Below are 19,023 nucleotides of genomic sequence, written 5' to 3'. Positions count from 1 at the left end.
ATGTACTTTTGTGGTATAATTGCCAAGTGGGAGCCATTATAACTATAGGAGAAGAACAGCCAAAGCTTTTTTTTCTGTACTTCTCCAGTTAATCACAGGAGTGTTTGTTCTGCACACCCATGACCTGTTTTCAGCTGAAGTCTGCTGTCTACCGACGTCACTCAGTCGGTCCAGGCAGGGTAAAGATCCCGACTTCAAAGTAGGGATCTGCCCCAGAGTCTGGAGCGGCACCTGGCTCAGCTTTTCAGTGCTGAGAGCCTGAGCCAGCCACTCCCTACCCCTCCACAGCCCAGCGCTCCAGTGAGTACTGGGGGGGCAGAGCAGAGTGCGGTGACTGATAGTCCCGCTGTCTGCTCAGAGCAGCTGTGAGGACACAGCAATCAGCGGTCATGCAATCGCTGAGTTCTCACACGTAGAGCTGGCAGGGGACAGATGCAGCATCCGCCTAGGTAAGTATAAGTAGGGGGGAAAAAAAACCTTTAGAGTGATGACCTTTCTTTTTGCAGAGCTTCTTACTCTGTTTGCAGTCAGCCAGTTTTGGTGTCCATTCCCGGCATTTTCCATAGTTGCGTGCAGGATATTTATATTTGTGCAGGCATAAGTGTCTGCAGCTGTCTTTTGCCCAACCAGGTGTGTCAGAGTCACGGCACAAGAACAGAGGACCCAAAACATCAAGCGGCCCCTTTGGAGGTAAGCACTACATAAAGGTATTATGAAGTTGTCACACCATGCTGGTACTGTTTGTGCAATAATGACACCTTTAGAATGGTTAAAAACCTGGAACCCCATAATGGCTTTAGTTTTGCTTTGAAATTGCACTGAGGTTAAGCTATGTCACTGGTTAAATATAAATAGTGTCTCGCGGTGTTCTTTTTTAATATTTATAGCAAACAGCATTACTTGTGCATTTGGCTGAAGCTTTCCTTTTAACTCTCTGCGAAAAGTTTTTTTTTAAAACATCACATTTCATCGTTAGTTTTCTTTTTGCTGTGATCATTGTTTAGATATTAAACTGAAAGAGAATGATTTATTCAGATCACAAGGAGGGCAATGCAGCCATTTTTTATTTTTTATTATTGTTATCTCCAACTCACATGCCCGACTTCCCAGCGTGATGAGATAAGCCTCCTGCTCACAGTCTGTGTGAATTATACAGGATGATATGTGATCCATGGTGCAGTCTACACGCCTTGTACTGTGAAGGAAATCTTTGTGTAAACTCCAATAGTTGTTCCTGCCAACAAAAAAAGTAACTTCAGGCAATTGTATCGGTCACAGCTTACATATACATCTTTTTCTAGCGTGTTCTATTTGCTATAAGGATGCTTTACACCGAAGGGCATGACATCATTTTTTAAGTCTGCAATTATTTTTGTGTGTTTGCTCCAGGTTTAATGCATGCCTGAACTCTTTTGCTGCCTTAATCACTTGACCTCCCAAAGGTTTTCCCCCCTTCATTACCAGCGCATTTTTAGCAATTCAGCACTGTGCTACTTAAGCTGGCAATTGCACAGTCATGCAACCCTGTACCCTTTATAACAGAAGATAGAATTTCTAAATGTTCTGTCTTTTTTCTTTTATATAATAAAAATAAGCTATATTGGTGTAAAATTTTTATATATATATATTTCTAAAAATTTTACACCAATATAGCTTATTTTTATTATATAAAAGAAAAAAGACAGAACATTTAGAAATTCTATCTTCTGTTATAAAGCGTATCCAATAAAATTAAATTTCTTAATAAATTTAGGCTTAAATGTATTCTGCTACATGTCTTTGGTAGAAAAAATCCGAATAAGTGTATATTAATTGGTTTTCGTGTTACGTTATAGGGTCTACAAACTATGGTATATATACTGGAATTTATGCAGCTATGATGCTATACTGTAAAGGCGGTGATCAACGATGTATAGTGGGTCTGTGATAGTGTGGAAGGAAATCTGGCGCTAACAGACCCTCGCTGGGAGGTACATTAACTAACTGACACCAAGACATCGCTAGTGACATTAATACAGTGATCAGATATAATACTGTACACTGCAATAATGACACTGGCTGGGAAGGGGTTAACATCTAGGGGCAATCAAGCAGCTAACTGTGTGCCTAAGTGTAATGTGTGTACTATGTGCTGCTTTTTACTTACAGTTGTGGCTGTTTTTTTCACCCTGCTTTGCAGGGAGAAGAAACAGCCAGATGGCTGCTCTGTGTACAGAGCCCTGTGTGTTTGTAAACATTTCGATACTAACATTTATAGGTAAAGCTGATCCAGGGAATATCTGATTGCCTCTTGGGGGATCAGGAAGGAATTTGTTTCCCTGCAGGAGCAAATTGGATCATGCTTTGCTGGGGGGTTTTTTGCCTTCCTCTCGATCAACTGTGGGTATAGAATTATAATTTTTTTTCGATGATTGAACTGGATGGACTTTTGTCTTTTTTCAGCCAGACTAACTATGCAACTATAATGGTTTCCTATGGGCCGTGGGAACCTAAAGGGTTATTAGGAGAGGAAGGATCTCTGTACGTTAGGACTGTCTTCTGTGATTGGCTACAGCTGATCAGCAGTCCATGGCCAATGCTCCAATGGTAAGCTTGCAAAATTGGTCTGTTCATGGCTAGATTTTATTTTGCATTCTCAAACAGAAAAAAGTAGAAAAAATTGACTGTTATATCTCAACTTCAATTTTAATTGCAAATGAAGCATTAGGATGAATAGAGGGGGCACAGCTTACCTTCTTGGTACTCCTGTGCTTCAGTCTTTTATCCAGGCATTGCTGTACTACAACAGTCCACCCTAGTCTCATTTGTTGGAAATCCTATGATCTGGGAACCCCTTTTGCTTGTTTGTTTAGCTGTTTGTAATGAAGGAGAAGAATGCTTAAGTACGCCCACTGCAGGCTCCTTGAAAAACCCTGAGCAGGTAGGCTTTGCTGGGTGTATGTTCAAGCAGGGGTGGACTGACAACTCATGGGGCCCCCGGTCAATAGGGGATCATGGGGCCCCTGTGTCCTCGCCCACACTCAAACCACACCCAAAAAGCCTATGAAAGGTACCAGGGGCATCTCATGGGGCCCCCTAATGACCCTGGGCCCTCGGGCAGTGCCCGAGTTTCCAAATGGTCAGTCCACCCCTGTGTTCAAGGCTTCCTTTTAAATTTGACTGAATGTACCTTTAATAAATACAGGCACTGCTATTGCTAGAGGTGTTAGAATTCAGTGTGTTAGCTCAGAAAATGCAGACGTTTTTATACAGAATAGTTAATTGTTCCTCCAGGAACTGGCTGCAATAAACAATGAAGTCTACAATTGGATTGTACAGGATTGCCTACCTGTTCTACCATTCTCCTGTGCCTTCAGTGCAGGCCGCCGCGCAGCTTAATTTTCATCAATCAGATTTCTGGCATTAGCCTGCGACATGAAATGAGATTTAGGCCCCCAGTCAAGCAGTTTAACTGAGGGCTTGTGTGCTGGTTGCAGAGACGGATAACCATTGTAACCTCTGGACTTCAATAAGGTAATGCATAGCGCAGTGACAGTATCCCTTTAGCAAAAACCTGTAGATCTCACACTTCACTTTATTGTGGTCAAATCGACGATCAGTTCTGATTGGTATACTATTGATACTATGTTTTTCGTTTATTTGTGTAGCCAGGTGCTGGCATTACCCCTCTTAAACAGAAACAAACTTTTCCATTGGTTCCTGAGGGACCGCAAATCCCATACACTAACCTCCCCATTGACTCTCACTGTTTTTTCTAAATGGTACTGACTAAGTGCCAAAGAGGGAGAAGCGATGAAGAGGGGAATAATGGGATATATAGCCAAATGCAACCACACTCTATGGAAATGAAACTACAGCTCCTTGGAGTCTTGGGGGTTTATTTACTAAAGCTGGAGAGTCCAAAATCAGACTCCCTTCTGCATAGAAACCAATCAGCTTCCAGGTTTCATTGCCAAAGCTTCATTGAACAAGCTGAGGTTAGAAGCTGACGGGTTTCTATGCAGAAGGGAGTCTGATTTTGGACTCTCCAGCTTTAGTAAATAAACCCCATGGTGTCAAGGGAGTAGAGAAATGAGACTCTTAACAAACAGCCTGGAAAGTTTTGGGGCACTTGGTGCCATACCAGAGACAGGATTAGAAAGTTCAACAGAGTACGAGGTTCACAGCATCTGAAGCCTGCACCACCAGGCCGTTGCTGTTCCAGAGACCAGTGGAGATACCTTTCTTGTTCAAACATTTTTATTGGTTTTTCAAGTACAGTGACATATGTGAGACAATCAAATTACGTTCACAGAAATAAAGACAAAAAAAAAGTAATAACATGAGGCCAAATGGCCAATTAAATGTAGCAAGCTTATATGAACAGTATGGAACCGCAATGAACGGGAATGGCGTGTGTGATGTAAAAGGGAGTGAGGCGGAGATACCTTTCATTCTACTCACAGTTAGATCCCCAGTTGGCAGCGGAGCTCAGCAGCTGAGACTGTATAGCAGAACTGATGATTTACTTCACCAGAAGCACTCAAGAACGCTGATCAGGTATCCGAGCCATCCTGACTGAGCAGTAGACTCAAGCAAGTCCATCGGGGGTCAGTACATCCAAGTAAGAGGGGCCCCTCCAACTACCAGCGTTGTTGACCCATCTTTCTCTTTATTTTTTTCCTTTTCACTCAAAGAGACTCTGATCTCTGTTTCCACTACCTTTGCCATTCAACCAGGCACACTGACTCTGCTGTCGCACTAACCCGAAGTAATAATACCTTCTTGCCAGCCGCCCAGCTAATATATTGAACTTGCCACATTGAACAAGGCTCTCAGACAGTCCGTTCTGTCAGCCACAAATTGCCTTGACCAGGAGAGAACCTGAGAACTTTATCAAACGTGCGCCAACGTAGGGGCCCGAACTTAGCTGGCCAGGAACTGTTCTCTGTTCAGGTGACTTTAGTTTTCTCACACTGACGCTAACATGGCACCTGTATCCTGCTGTTTGGATTCACAGACCTAATTACTTAGTACCTCATCCACTCACTAAACCCTGGGTTATAAGTCTATTGCTAACACCTGTAGGCAGACTTTCTCTTAAAAAAAACAATATACTGTATATACAATATGCCTTTTACTATTTTCTATCTATACGTACGTATATGTTTTATAGTACACTATACCTTTGTAATTGACTATGCGTTTGCTATTATTAAGTCTTTAAGTCTATCTATCAATATGCTTTTATGTTATGTTTTCACCTAGCCCGGATGAACAAGCAGATTTGAGCCAAATGAGTTGGCTTCTGATCATTTATCAAGACTTATAAATCTATACTAGACCTGTATAAATGCGTGAAATTGTGTATTTAGTTGTTTGCCTAAAGCAGTGTACAAAGGTTTAGCAATTTTTCATTAATAAGAATTAAATGAACGTTTTAACAATTTTAATCTCCTACCAATCAGGTTAAGGGTTTTTTGTTATTATAATGCAAGTTATTGTTCAATGAAAAGGAACATAATCCAAAATTACAGGATCTCCAGTGTTAACAACATAACAATAAAAGTCTTTTACATTTAACCACGCAAAATACGAACAGAATCCTTCTGGTAATCAGGGAATTTAGCCACTCTGCAAAGCAATGAAATGCAATTCATACACAAAGGGTCCCCAACTGTCTATGGCCCTAATTGTATAACACACTCCTTACTCAGGAAATACAGTGCTGCAAATGCATGCAGCACATAACCTTTCACATAATGGACTAAATGTTACTATGGAGACCAATATCTAACCTGGCCGGCAACACTTCAAGGAAAAAAATTCTGATTTTTAATCAATGGTGAATTATTATCCTTTAAAAAATGATCTTATGAAATAAATTCAGATTTTCAAATGGTTCTCCATTAAAAAAACTTATAAACAAACCAAAATTCTTTTTCTAATTAGCTATAAAGACTGTTGGCTATAAAGACTAACTTCTTCTTCTTCAGCATCTATGACTGCTTCACTTTTAAAAGGGTGCCAGGTTTTTCTTAGCCTGCATTAGTATGTTCATATTACATTCACGTACTCTTCTATTTGATCTGTCTCACTTAATTTAGGTTGTCTAACCACATGCTAGTTCATGTGGTACGGAATCTCTCCTACCTACCCATTCGCTTTCATTTGGGTGCCCCCACAGTCACTAAAGTGTCAAGATCCTGGGCTTGGGTTGGATTGGGTGGATTTTGGGATAGGGGAGTGTGGTAGGGGTTATCTTGGTGGGAGGAGGTGGGAGGTTCTCAGGGGGGAAGGGTTTTTCACTGGAAGTTTCACTATTGTTATGTTCATAATTGATAAACAATTATTTTGGTAGCCTATAGTAGGTGCTATATCCTTGTGTGTTTTTTCTGCCCCCAAAGTCAGCCTTACCTGAAACTTCAATTCTTTTGGTACATGATAGGGGCAACTGGGGCAGCTCAGTTGATAACTATCATTGGCACAATTATTGCCACTGAAGGACTCTTCTCCTTCTATCCAACTCTCCTGAAATGCTCTGTTCTATTATAGGATTCTGCTCTTTTCTCTAACACTCTCTTTAGTTATTCTGTGTTGCTGGAGGACTGTGGTTTTTCATCTATTTAACTCTCCTAAATGAAAACACTCAGTACAACAGTTGTGCTGATGGCATTCCTCAGCTAGAGGGCTGAGCTGACTGAAATGCTCAGATGAACTGATGGTACTGCTTAGATGGAGAGATATACTGATGGAAGTGATCAGATGGAAAGATGAGTTGATGGAACTGTTCAGATGGAGATGGAGGTCTGAGCTGATGGGACTGCTAAGGTTGAGGGTTGAGCTGATGGGACTGCTAAGGTTGAGGGTTGAGCTGATGGCACTACTAAGATGTTGGGTTGAAATAATGAAACAACTAAGCTGGGGGGTTGAGCAGATGGAACTGCTTAGAAGGAGGGTTGAGTTGATGGAACTGCTTAGATGGAGGGTTGAGCTGATGGAGTTGCTCAGATGGAAGACTGAGTTCATGGAACTGCTCAGATGGAGGTTTGAGTTGATGGATTTGCTTATATGGAGGATTGAGCTGATGGATCTAATCAGATGTAGAGTTGAGCTGATGGAACTGCTCGGATGGAGCGTTAAGCTGATGGAATTGCTCAAATGAAGGGTTGAGCTGTTGGATTTGATCAGATGTAGATTAGAGCTGGTGGAACTGCTTAGGAGGATTGAGTTGATGGAACTGCTCAGATGGGGGGTTGAGCTGATGGAGTTGATCAGATGGAAGGCTGAGTTGATGGAACTGCTCAGATGGAGGGTTGAGTTGATGGATTTGTTCAGATGGAGGGTTAAGTTGATGGAACTGCTGAGATGGAGGGTTGAGCTGATGGATCTGATCAGATGTAGAGTTGAGCTGAATGAACTGCTCAGATGGAGGGTTAAGTTGATGGAGTCGCTCAGATGGAGGGTTGAGCTGATGGATCTGATCAGATGTAGATTTGAGCTAGTGGAACTGCTTAAGAGGGTTGAGTTGATGGAACTGCTCAGATAGAGTGTTGAGCTGATGGAGTTGCTCAGATGAGGGTTGATCTGATGGATCTAATCTGACGTAGAGTTGAGCTGATGGAACTGCTCAGATGGAGGTTTGAGCTGAAGGTAGGATGGAATAGTTGAGCAGATGGCATTGCTTTTGTGATTGGAAAGCTAATTAGATAATACCGTTTTTCATTGAACGTTTGAAGTTGCTGCTTTGTGATTGTAAAGTTAAGCTGGTGGTAATGCTTTGTAACTGGAAAGTAGAGATGATGGTATAGTTGAGTGCATGTGAATAGAAAGTTAACTTTGTGGTACTACCTTGTAATTAGATAGTTGAGGGTGATAGAGGTGTTCTGCTCGATAGAGGCGATCTGTTTAAATAGATGATACTACTGTGGTGTACGGTTAGACATTTGAACTGTTGAAACTATCTTGAAGAAGAGAAAAGGTAAATTGGAACAATTTTTTATAATCTGGGACAGTATAGGAAAATATATTACTTCCTGTAAGTTATTTTATTATCACTGCACCCCCAGTGGTAAAATATAAAACATTATCTAATGATAAGAATATGTTTATTGACCATATTAAACACAGGGTTTGCTACATATCCCCACCTAAAGCAAACCTACACTTACCATAACTTAGAGCAAAGTCATGCTATGTGCTGTGCTGAGCTATGTTCAGTGCTGGGAACATACAGACATCCCTAGTATGACTGTGCAGTAGAGCCTGACTGACGTCATAGAGCTGCCTTTTGTTGTGAGTCTAAGTCCTGCTGTGCAGGGGATTAAAGGATACAGATACAAGTTAGATTTCAGATACTTATATGAGCTTAAAATACAGTTAATATTTTTTTTTATATATATAACAGGATTACATGGTGATCTTTTGAAAATGCCTAGAGGCCAATTTTAGAATAGCTATTTAAAAAAAAAAAAATGTATGTATAGGCCTGTTTTAATGCCAGAACAGATTTACAGTTGCAAGAAAAAGTATGTGAACCCCTTGGGATTACGTGGAGTTTTGCATGAATTGGGCATAAAATGTGCTCTGAACTTCATCTAAGTCACAACAATAGAAGAACACAGTCTGCTGAACATAATACTACACAAACATTAGATGTTGCCATGGTTTAATTGTACATAACATGTAAACATTCACAGTGCAGGGAGGAAAAAGTATGTGAACCTTTGGACTTAATAACTGGTTGACCCTCCTTTGGCAGCAATAACCTCAACCAAACGTTTCCTGTAGTTGCAGATTAGACCTGCACAACGATCTGGAGTATTTTTGGACCACTCCTCTTCACAAAACTGTTTCAGTGTAGCAATATTCTTGGGATGTTTGGTGTGAATCTCTCTCTTAAGGTCATGCCACAGCATTTCAATCGGGTTGAGGTCAGGACTCTGACTGGGCCACTCCAGAAGGCGTATTCTGTGCTGTTGCAGCCATTGTTTTGTTGAATTACTTGTATGCTTTGGGTCATTGTCCTGTTGCATCACCCATCCTCTGCGGAGCTTCATTTGGCGGACAGATGGTCGTACGTTTTCCTGCAAAATGTCTTGATAAACTCTGGAATTCATTTTCCCATCAATGACAACAATCCGTCCAGGCCCTGAGGCAGTAAAGCAGCCCCAAACCATGATGCTCCCTCCGCCATGTTTTACAGAGGGGATGAGGTTTTGATGTTGGTGTGCTGTGCCTTTTTTTCTCCACACATAGTGTTGTGTGTTCTTCCCAAACAACTCAATCTTGGTTTCATCTGTCCACAGTATATTTTGCCAGTAGTGCTGTGGAACATCCAGGTGCTCTTTTGCAAACTTCAAATGTGCTGCAATATTCTTTTTGGACAGCAATGGCTTCCTCCGTGGTGTCCCCCCATGTACTCCATTCTTGTTTAATGTTTTCCTTATTGTAGATGTGTCAACAAAAATGTTAGCATGTGCCAGAGATTTCTGTAGGTCTTTAGCTGACACTCTGGGATTCTTCTTTACCTCATGCAGCATTCTGCGCTGTGCTCTTGCAGTCATTTTTACAGGACGACCATCCCTAGGGAGAGTAGCAACAGTGCTAAACTTTCACCATTTGTAGACAGTCTGTCTTACCGTGGACACATGAACATCAAGGCTTTTGGAGATACTTTTGTAACCCTTTCCAGCTTCATGCAAGTCAACAATTCTTGATCGTAGGTCTTCTGAGAGCTTTTTTCTGCGAGGCATGGTTCACATCAGACAGTGCTTCTTGAAACCAGTAAACCCAAAACAGGTGTGTGTTTTTTAAGGGCAGGACAGCTGTCAGCAACACATCCAATATCATCACACTGATTGGAGTCAAGGTTGGCTCACTCCTGGCTCCAATTAGCTCTGGGAGAAGTCATTAAGCTAGGGCCTCACATACTTTTTCCTCCCTGCACTGTGAATGTTTACATGTTATGTGCAATTAAACCATGGCAACATCTAATGTTTGTGTAGTATTATGTTCAGCAGACTGTGTTCTTCTATTGTTGTGACTTAGATGAAGTTCAGAGCACATTTTATGCCCAATTCATGCAAAACTCCACGTAATCCCAAGGGGTTCACATACTTTTTCTTGCAACTGTAACTGTGGGCACAATAGGGAGCTCTTGACTCTCTACAGACTGTGGCACTATCACAACAATGTCCCAACCACAAACCAGGTGACCCAGCGCTAGGAGGCAGCACAATAAAGCAGACATTTACAGCAGGCTGTTTTTTAGACTAAGCCCTTAACAGAAATTCAAATTCTTTGCCTTCAGCGTAATACCTTGTGCCCGTTAGAAAGGAATGCTCTCTATCCATTTGTTTATACAGTCATGGCCGAAATTGTTGGCACCCTTGATATTTTTCCTGAAAATCAAGTATTTCACACAAAAAAGGTATTGCATTAACACATGTTTTGCTATACACATGTTTATTCCCTTTGTATGTATTGGAACAAATATAAAACAGAGGCAGAAAAGCAAATATGACATAATGTCACACAAAACCCCAAAAATGGGCTGGACAAAAGTATTGGCACCCTTAACTTAATATTTGGTTGCACACCCTTTGGAAAACATAACTGAAATCAGTCGCTTCCTATAACCATCAATAAGCTTCTGACACCTCTCACCCGGAATTTTGGACCACTCTTCCTTTGCAAACAGCTCCAGGTCTCTCTTATTGGAAGGACACCTTTTCCCAACAGCAATTTTAAGATCTCTCCACAGGTGTTCAATGGGATTTAGATCTGGGCTCATTGCTGGCCACTTCAGAACTCTCCAGCGCTTCTTTGCCATCCATTTCTGAGTGCTTTTTGACGTATGTTTGGGGTCATTGTCCTGCTGGAAGACCCAGGATCTTGGACGCAAACCCAGCTTTCTGACACTGGGCCCTACAGTGCGACCCAAAATCCTTTGGTAATCCTCAGATTTCATGATGCCTTGCACACAGTCAAGGCACCCAGTGCCAGAGGCAGCAAAACAACCCCAAAACATCATTGAACCTCCACCATATTTTACCGTAGGTACTGTGTTTTGTTCTTTGTAGGCCTCATTCCGTTTTCGGTAAACAGTAGAATGATGTGCTTTACCGAAAAGCTCTATCTTGGTCTCATCTGTCCACAAGACGTTTTCCCAGAAGGCTTTTGGCTTACTCAAGTACATTTTGGCAAACTGTAGTCTTGCTTTTTTATGTCTCTGTGTCAGCAGTGGGGTCCTCCTGGGTCTCCTGCCATAGCGTTTCATTTCATTTAAATGTCGACGGATAGTTCGCGCTGACACTGATGCTCCCTGAGCCTGCAGGACAGCTTGAATGTCTTTGGAACATGTTTGGGGCTGCTTATCCACCATCCGGACTATTCTGCGTTGCAATCTTTCATCAATTTTCCTCATCCGTCCACGACCAGGGAGATTAGCTACAGTGCCATGGGTTGCAAACTTCTTGATAATGTTGCGCACTGTGGACAAAGGCAAATCTAGTTCTCTGGAGATGGACTTGTAACCTTGAGATTGTTGATATTTTGCCACAATTTTGGTTCTCAGGTCCTCAGACAGTTCTCGTCTCCTCTTTCTGTTGTCCATGCTTAGTGTGGCACAGACAGACACACAATGCAAAGGTTAAGTGAACGTCTCTCCTTTTTATCTGCTTTCAGGTGTGATTTCTATATTGCCCACACCTGTTACTTGCCCCAGGTGAGTTTACAGGAGCATCACATGCTTGTAACATTCTTATTTATCCGCAGTTGTGAAAGGGTGCCAATACTTTTGTCCAGCCCATTTTTGGAGGTTTGTGTGACATTATGTCGAATTTGCTTTCTTTCCTCCCTTTTTTTGTTTTGTCCCAATACACACAAAGGGAATAAACATGTGTATAGCAAAACATGTGTTAATGCAATACGTTTCGTGAGAAATACATGATTTCCTGGAGAAATATCAAGGGTGCCAACAATTTCGGCCATGACTGTACGTATATCCAAAATATAAAATGATAGCACTGCATGGACATTTGTTGTTAACGAATGCACACCCATTAAAACATGCACTATGTGTTTTAAATCCCTTTCTTTATGAACGGAGAAGTTCAATCCATCTAACCAGTGTTTATGTTCTGAGAAAAAATAGCTTTGCTCTCTTCAGTCAAAGACCCAGAGAAGTCACCAGCTGCATAATAGGAGATATTAGGAGATTGTCATCTGATCCAGCAACTTTCCGATCATACATCAACCATAGCTGTTTGAAGGCTCTCTGTGGGGATCGTTTGTATGAAATAATGGCATCAAAAGAATGAGGCATTTCGTAATCAAAATATATATGCCATCCAAATTCACCTTGTGTTTCAATGACTAGAGATGTATGCCCTTTCATGAGTGGAGTAACTTTGTAATAGATGTAAATTTATGTGATTATTGTGATTGAAGAAGTATGAACCTTTGGCCATATGTTGTTGGAAGCAACGGGGTTGTAACAAATTTTCTGACTCCAGTGACACTGCATTTTACTAAATTGGGAGATCTCAGATTGTTTATACAATCTCCAATGAACTCCTAAAGCAGTGCTGTAACTTAGGAAGTTCAATTAAAACTAAAAAATTTAATCTCTCTTTAAAAATGCTGTAAGTACAGAAAAGTACGTCCTGTTGAAATCTGTATAGTGGGAAAAACATTGGGCATTTGCCAGTGGCAAGTTTTTATATGACATAATAATAAATGAGTTTACTTAATCCAATTTTATTTAGTCTGTAAACTGTTCCAAATAATATCATTGCAGAGGTGGATGGAGCAAGGCTTAAGATGTTAAGAATACACCATAGCCAATACAAGTGAAGGGATGAACGCTGCTCAATGGACCCTGGGAGTCCAATGTTAAGGAATGGCCTCAACTGCTGTACTGGCCACGCCCCTGATGTGTTTGCCCTGCCCACCGGTGGGCGGGGAAAAATGTGTCAGAGGGTGTGACCAGTACGGCAGCTGAGGCCATTCCTTAACATTGGACACCTGGGGTTGGTTAAGCAGCATCCATCCCTTCACTTGTATTGGCTGACATTGGAATGGCTCGGACTCATGCTCCCGTCTTCTCACTTGTCGGTGGGGTGATCCTTTTCCTTCCATCCATAGCTTGGGGCAGCGCTGTAAAGTATACTTTTCAACATACCATAACAGTTCGAATTTATTTTCCAGAGAAGGGATTTGGCGATTGACAATTTCTCTGGTCATTGTACTGGATTGTGAGGAGCTGGGGGCAGTACTCCTAGTCCATTCACTGGCTGACGACACGGCATGTGTTAAAGGGGGTGGCTGGAGAATCATCCAGGGGTGTGCTAACTGTGAGCAATGAGCCATAGAGACTTTTCTATCCCCCAAACCTGGGATCAGTCCCATGTCAACCATGGAATGGTTATATTTTCCTTTGATTGCTGTACAATACATTGAAGCCAGAGTCATCAGGTTTTTTCACAGTGCTTCTGGGTGGGTCCTCCACCTCTTGTGATTCTCTGATGTATATCTTTCCTCCCTGAGATATACAGAGGCTGGGATACTCAATCATGGTACACAGTGACCTAAATTTGTACATGCTCTGGTTCTGAGCCATTCAGGAGCTGAGAACACCAGCAACTATAGGGCTAATTTCAGCAGGGCATGTAGCTGCCCAAGATAAAAATCTGAAATAAAAATTAGGTCTGTCAAACAGGTTTGTGACTTATGTCCCTGACTCAAAGTACACCTGTCGAGAAAGCCCCTGCGCAGGCTTTTTGTATGTTGAGAAAATCAATAAACAGAATTAAAAAAAAAAACCTGTCAAGAAAGAATGTTGGAGCTGCCATTGGATGAAACCTATTCCACTTTGATCAAAAATAAATAATATTGGGTCCCCACAGCTTTTAAATTTTAAAACAAAGCTTCAACTCCATCTCCTGCAGTGTCCCCTGAAGGTTGACCGATACCACATTGTGGTGCCATTCCTCTCCTGAGTTGACTGAAACGCAACGTCATTCAACCCATATCCTGTGAGCCCAGGGCAGAGGGTATGTAGGCCACATGGAGGCTAGGGGTAAAAGATAGCAGAACTTCTTCCATGTTTCCCCAATAACTAGTTGGACGCCAAGTCTAGCTCACATAAGGCTACCCTCAAAGTGGGTTCTTCTAGGCTACACTAGGAAACTGTAACAGGATCACTCTGCTTTACACATGGGGTACCTTTACTCTGTGCCATTTTCATTTCTGCCCTGGGATAATGTTGAGGCTGCCATGGGGGTATAGTCAACCTGAAGGCGGGCCTCTTACAGATGAAGGTACACCATGTGCACTTGCACAATAACTGTCCTCTAGTTAACTCTTGGGTCCCTGTGCCTATGTACACCCAGTCTGTTGTCTTGCAATTAGGAGGGACATGCTGAGCCTTGTCCACATCCACCTATCCAACATTTTCCTCTCCCAGTAGCAGAACAGCACCCCATCTTACACTTAGCTCGGCTCTGTACATGCACCTATCTTAGACCTTGAGCTTCTATACCTCTCTGCAGGGTGGGGATCTTGTTGGTGCTGATCTGCTCCCATTGCTATGAGAAACAGACTGCTGACAGAAAACAACATCTCCCTAGCTGCTAGGGACCATCCCACCTGTAACAGGTACAGACTATAGACAGGCTGCTTGACTGACTGTTAGCTTCCATTACCCTTGTAATCACTTGATTGACTTTATACCAGGATGACTCTTAGTGCTGTCTTTTCATGCCCCAATGTACTATTGACCCAAGCGGGAGACTATATGTGGTGTCAGTTACTTGCATTAAACTTCATTAATAAGTTCAGACCAGGCAACAGGCAAAGCTTCAGCAGTTTACTGAGAAAAGTGCAAAACATGACAAAGTCTACATGCATGAGAACAATTCTTCCATTCATTTCTAAACCCTAACTCAGGCTTATGTGATGCCCCGGCATACCTGAAAACAGTAGAGTCCATCAATGATAAAGTCCACGGGTATCGACAGTGTCCAGCAGCTGGTGTCTTCAGGGAGAACCCCCAGGTTTCTTCATCAGCAAGGTACAGCAGCAAAGTGTAAGGCAGGAGTAAGATAAGAGACTCCGGGTTGCAGAACAATGTTCCAAAGAAAAAAACCCAAGAACTAAGGATAACCCTAACACTCCCTTCTGGGGCAGCACCTAGCTAGCTAAATTGCTACCCGCTTACATATGGAACCTTGACATTACATGGCACTGCTTTCTGCAGTACCTCTGAAAGGAGAGGAGGGCGAAGAAGGTCACCAGACTGATCCTGATCTATGTACTTGTTTGCAATCAGTGACTCAAAACATACTGAAGCCTTCAGATCAACGACATAGCCAACCAATCAACATATTAAGCAATAGTAGTATAAAATGTTAGTTACTTGGCTGTTATGCCGACTCTCTGGAGTCACTGTCCTGGAACAATTAGGTAAAAAAGTCTTTATCTGCATCCTTTTTTTTTCACCAGTGGCTCTTAGCACTGAAGCAGCAGGATCAGCATGGTGGCTGGGCATCTATTTTGGCAGGAGAGTCCAGCAATAGCAACTTCTATGTTTCCTTCATGACAGCTTTCCTTTTAATGCAAACTTTTCACTTTTGACTTCAAACATTCACCATCATTTGTGTCATTTAAAGGCTAAAGACGTTTCCTATTGTTGCCATTTAACAAGGCGACCTCCGCTACATTGTCTGACAATGCTGTCAATGTCTAAGGTCATTATTTTTAATTGTATAGGCTTCCTAATTACTTGAAAGGGCTCCATTCAACTGCCAATTGTTGGCACGGTAATGTAATACCAGCTCGGTAGGTAGAAATGATTCCACGTGGGTGCGATCTGACAAATAATTGTGCGTTGGGATCTCACACAGTGCCGCGTCTGTTAATGTTTAATGTTGTAAATTGTAATACTTGAAATGAAACCGGGAGATTGTCTGGCAGGGATATTGTACTAATAATCTGTTAACTAGCCTGGCAGAGTGGAATGAGACGTGTGCATGGAATTTAAATGCCAGTTCTATGTTTCCTATACAGATCGGGAAGCACGTGCCAAGGTGAAGCCGTTTGTCACGTATAGTGCAGTCTGCTAACATAAATCTCTAAAATTCACTTTCTTAAAACAGAACTTTAACCATAACAATTTGATGAAAAATAATGATCTTTAGCAAGGAACATTAATAATTATGCTACCAAAATTAGTGTGCGCTGTAAATTGCCTCCATCATTGTTCCTGTTCCTTCTTGCTGGAGGCTGCCCCTGAGCAGCAGTAAATATTTAGGCTATCAGCAGATTGACCTCTACATGTTCTGCACAGAGCTGAAAAATAGAGAGCAACTGAGCATGTGCAGAGCAGGGTGAGACAGTAAATGACTGGATTTTAAACAGTATCGATACCTGTTTTTAATGTTTTAAACAGCTATACATACAAAAAGGGGCCTGAAGTGATTAAGCAGGACTTATTTTCTGACCAAAGTTCCACTTTAAATCCTGGTGATATGGCTGCCTCTGGAGCCAGTGTTTTCTTCAAGTCTTACAAAAGTGGTGCATTTACCCACACACATGACACACAAGACCGACGTGCCTTGCAGAAAACGCACCAAACTAAGGGCATGTTTAGACTTGCTGGGGAAAGGTGCTAAAAACATGTGCAAGAGAATAGTGAAGTGCAGCAAAGCCCCACAACCAGTGGTGAGGAGGTGTCACATCACCTCATCACCACCCGTCAAATGCCTCTGTTAAAGGTGGATCACTTTTCAGAGGTGCAGCAGTTTTCATGAACATCTAAACTTAGCCTTAAAGTGCACCTGTATCCCATTGCATTTGAAAACTTTTTTTTTTGCCCTGAGTTGGGCTTTAACCCCTTGCCTACCGGGCACTTATACCCCCTTCCTGCCCAGGCCAATTTTCAGCTTTCAGCGCTGTTGCACTTTGAATGACTATTGTGCGGTCATGCAACACTGTACCCATATGAAATTTTTATAATTTTTTTCACATAAATAGAGCTTTCTTTTGGTGGTATTTACTCGCCACTGGGTGTTTTATTTTTTGCTGTACTGCCTTTGACCTGCTTCAAGGTTTTGTATATCCCTAGATGTGTATGGGAGTGCAAAACCTACCTAAAGCCAACAAAAACCCATCAGCACGGAAACCTTTTTATATCTGTTTGATAAGAAAAATAAGCCACACAAACAGGGGCGGACTGACAACTCATGGGGCCCCCGGGCAATAGGGGATCATGGGGTCCCTGTGTCCTTGCCCACACTCAAAAAAGCCTATGAAAAAGGTACCAGGGGCATCTCATGGGGCCCCCTACTGACCCCGGGCCCTAGGGCAGTGCCCGAGTTTCTAAATGGTCAGTCCGCCCCTGCACACAAAGGAGCCACACAAAACAACTATATTTTCTAATTCTCCTGTAATTTAGTGACTGTTGTACCTATGTTGACCACGGAAACATTAAGTGTTTTCATCTACTCCATAACATGAACCAGACTGAATCTGGAAAATCTCAACACCCATGATAAGTATATAGGCTGTGCTGCTTACCCATTGAAGGGTAGTTGATAATACTGTTAAAGTAGTAATAATCCCTCCACGTTTCAGTTTTACATATTGAGCACAATAAAATAACAATTCTCTAGTAAACTATTTGTTAAATTCCCACACTTGCAGTTTATATCTTTCAATGCTGCTGGCCCATGTTCCCTCAGTGCAGCTTCCCTGAACTTCCGGCCATCACATAAAAAAAGAGTTGACACTGAAGTCTCCTGTCAGTCTGTTAGCTTGGAGAAGGGAGGAGGTTGGAAGCAATGGAGAGCGTTGCTATCCTAGGCTATGGGGCTATGTGTTTCTGTGGACTTACACATGTGTAGGGAGACACAAGGCTAGTCCCTGCATGCAATTTTGGCCCCGTAGGATTATTATTATTATACAGGATTTATATAGCGCCAACCAGGGACGGACTGACAACTCATGGGGCCCACGGGCAATAGGGGATCATGGGGCCCCTGTGACCTCACCCACACTCAAACCACACCCAAAAAAGCCTATGAAAGGTACTAGGGGCATCTCATTGGGCCCCCTACTGACCCTGGACTCTCAGGCAGTGCCTGAGTGCCCAAATGGTCAGTTTGCCATTGGAACATTTGGGCACTGCCCGAGGGCCCGGGGTCAGTAGGGGGCTCCATGAAATGCCCCTGTTACCTTTCTAAAGTGTGCTTTGAGTTTGGGCAAGGACACAGGGGCCTCATGATCCCCTATTGCCCGGGGGCCCCATGAGTTGTAAGTCCACCCCTGGGCCCCTGTGTCCTTGCCCAAACTCAAAAAAGCCTATGAAAAAGGTACCAAGGGCATCTTATGGGGCCTCCTACTGACCCTGGGCCCTCGGGCAGTGCCCGAGTTTCCAAATGGTCAGTCCGCCCCTGGCACCAACAGTTTGAAAGCAGACATTACAGTTACAATACAATTTGGCACAAGAGGAAACAGAGGGCCCTGCTCATTAGTGCTTACAATCTAGGATGCTGCAAGATAAAGGAGACACCCTGAAACAGAAAACCTGGGGCACCATACATAGGCAAGCATTAAAAGATAAAGAAGCTACATACTCAGTAAGTGATTAAATCAGCTGCTAGAAGCGCTTAGAAAAACATCTGGTTTAAGATCACTTTTATTTTCTTGCAGTTATGACTTTACCTTGTTTCAAACAGCTGCCATTCCAGTCAGACCAGAGCTCCTCTTTAAACCAGCCTGAAGCATTCTTCACTTTAAAGATCTGCCTGAGAATTTATTACAAACAAAGGTCTTACGCTGAAGTCCTCTAAAAACACTAAAGATAGGCAAGCACTACATCTTACACCGTGTGTCAGGCCGTCTCAGATTAAGTCTGCTCTACAATTTATCACAATTTTGGGAGCGCAGTAACAGCAAACTATTTTATAAATACAGAGAATTCAGCCAGCAGCAAATATGTTATTTGTGGCTAAAGCGGGAATAGTTGTTGATGTGTCAAGT

At 42.4% G+C, this 19,023-nt stretch overlaps 1 long non-coding RNA gene across 3 annotated transcripts in view; it reads right to left on the bottom strand.

Annotated features, from left to right (window-relative positions):
• Positions 1–19,023, bottom strand: part of LOC149436733 (uncharacterized) — a 61,962-nt gene that overhangs the window by 9,827 nt on the left and 33,112 nt on the right. For all 3 annotated transcript variants that reach the window (XR_016308278.1, XR_016308277.1, XR_016308276.1), the window contains exon 2: positions 1,095–1,234. This is a non-coding gene — a long non-coding RNA (uncharacterized LOC149436733). The remainder of the gene's footprint in view (positions 1–1,094; positions 1,235–19,023) is intronic.

This window comes from Staurois parvus, unplaced genomic scaffold (assembly GCF_062004578.1).
Source record: "Staurois parvus isolate SC_StPar_1 unplaced genomic scaffold, SC_StPar_1.0 ptg001349l, whole genome shotgun sequence".
NCBI classification, from domain to species: domain Eukaryota; kingdom Metazoa; phylum Chordata; class Amphibia; order Anura; family Ranidae; genus Staurois; species Staurois parvus.
This window is presented reverse-complemented; position numbering and strand designations above follow the sequence as displayed.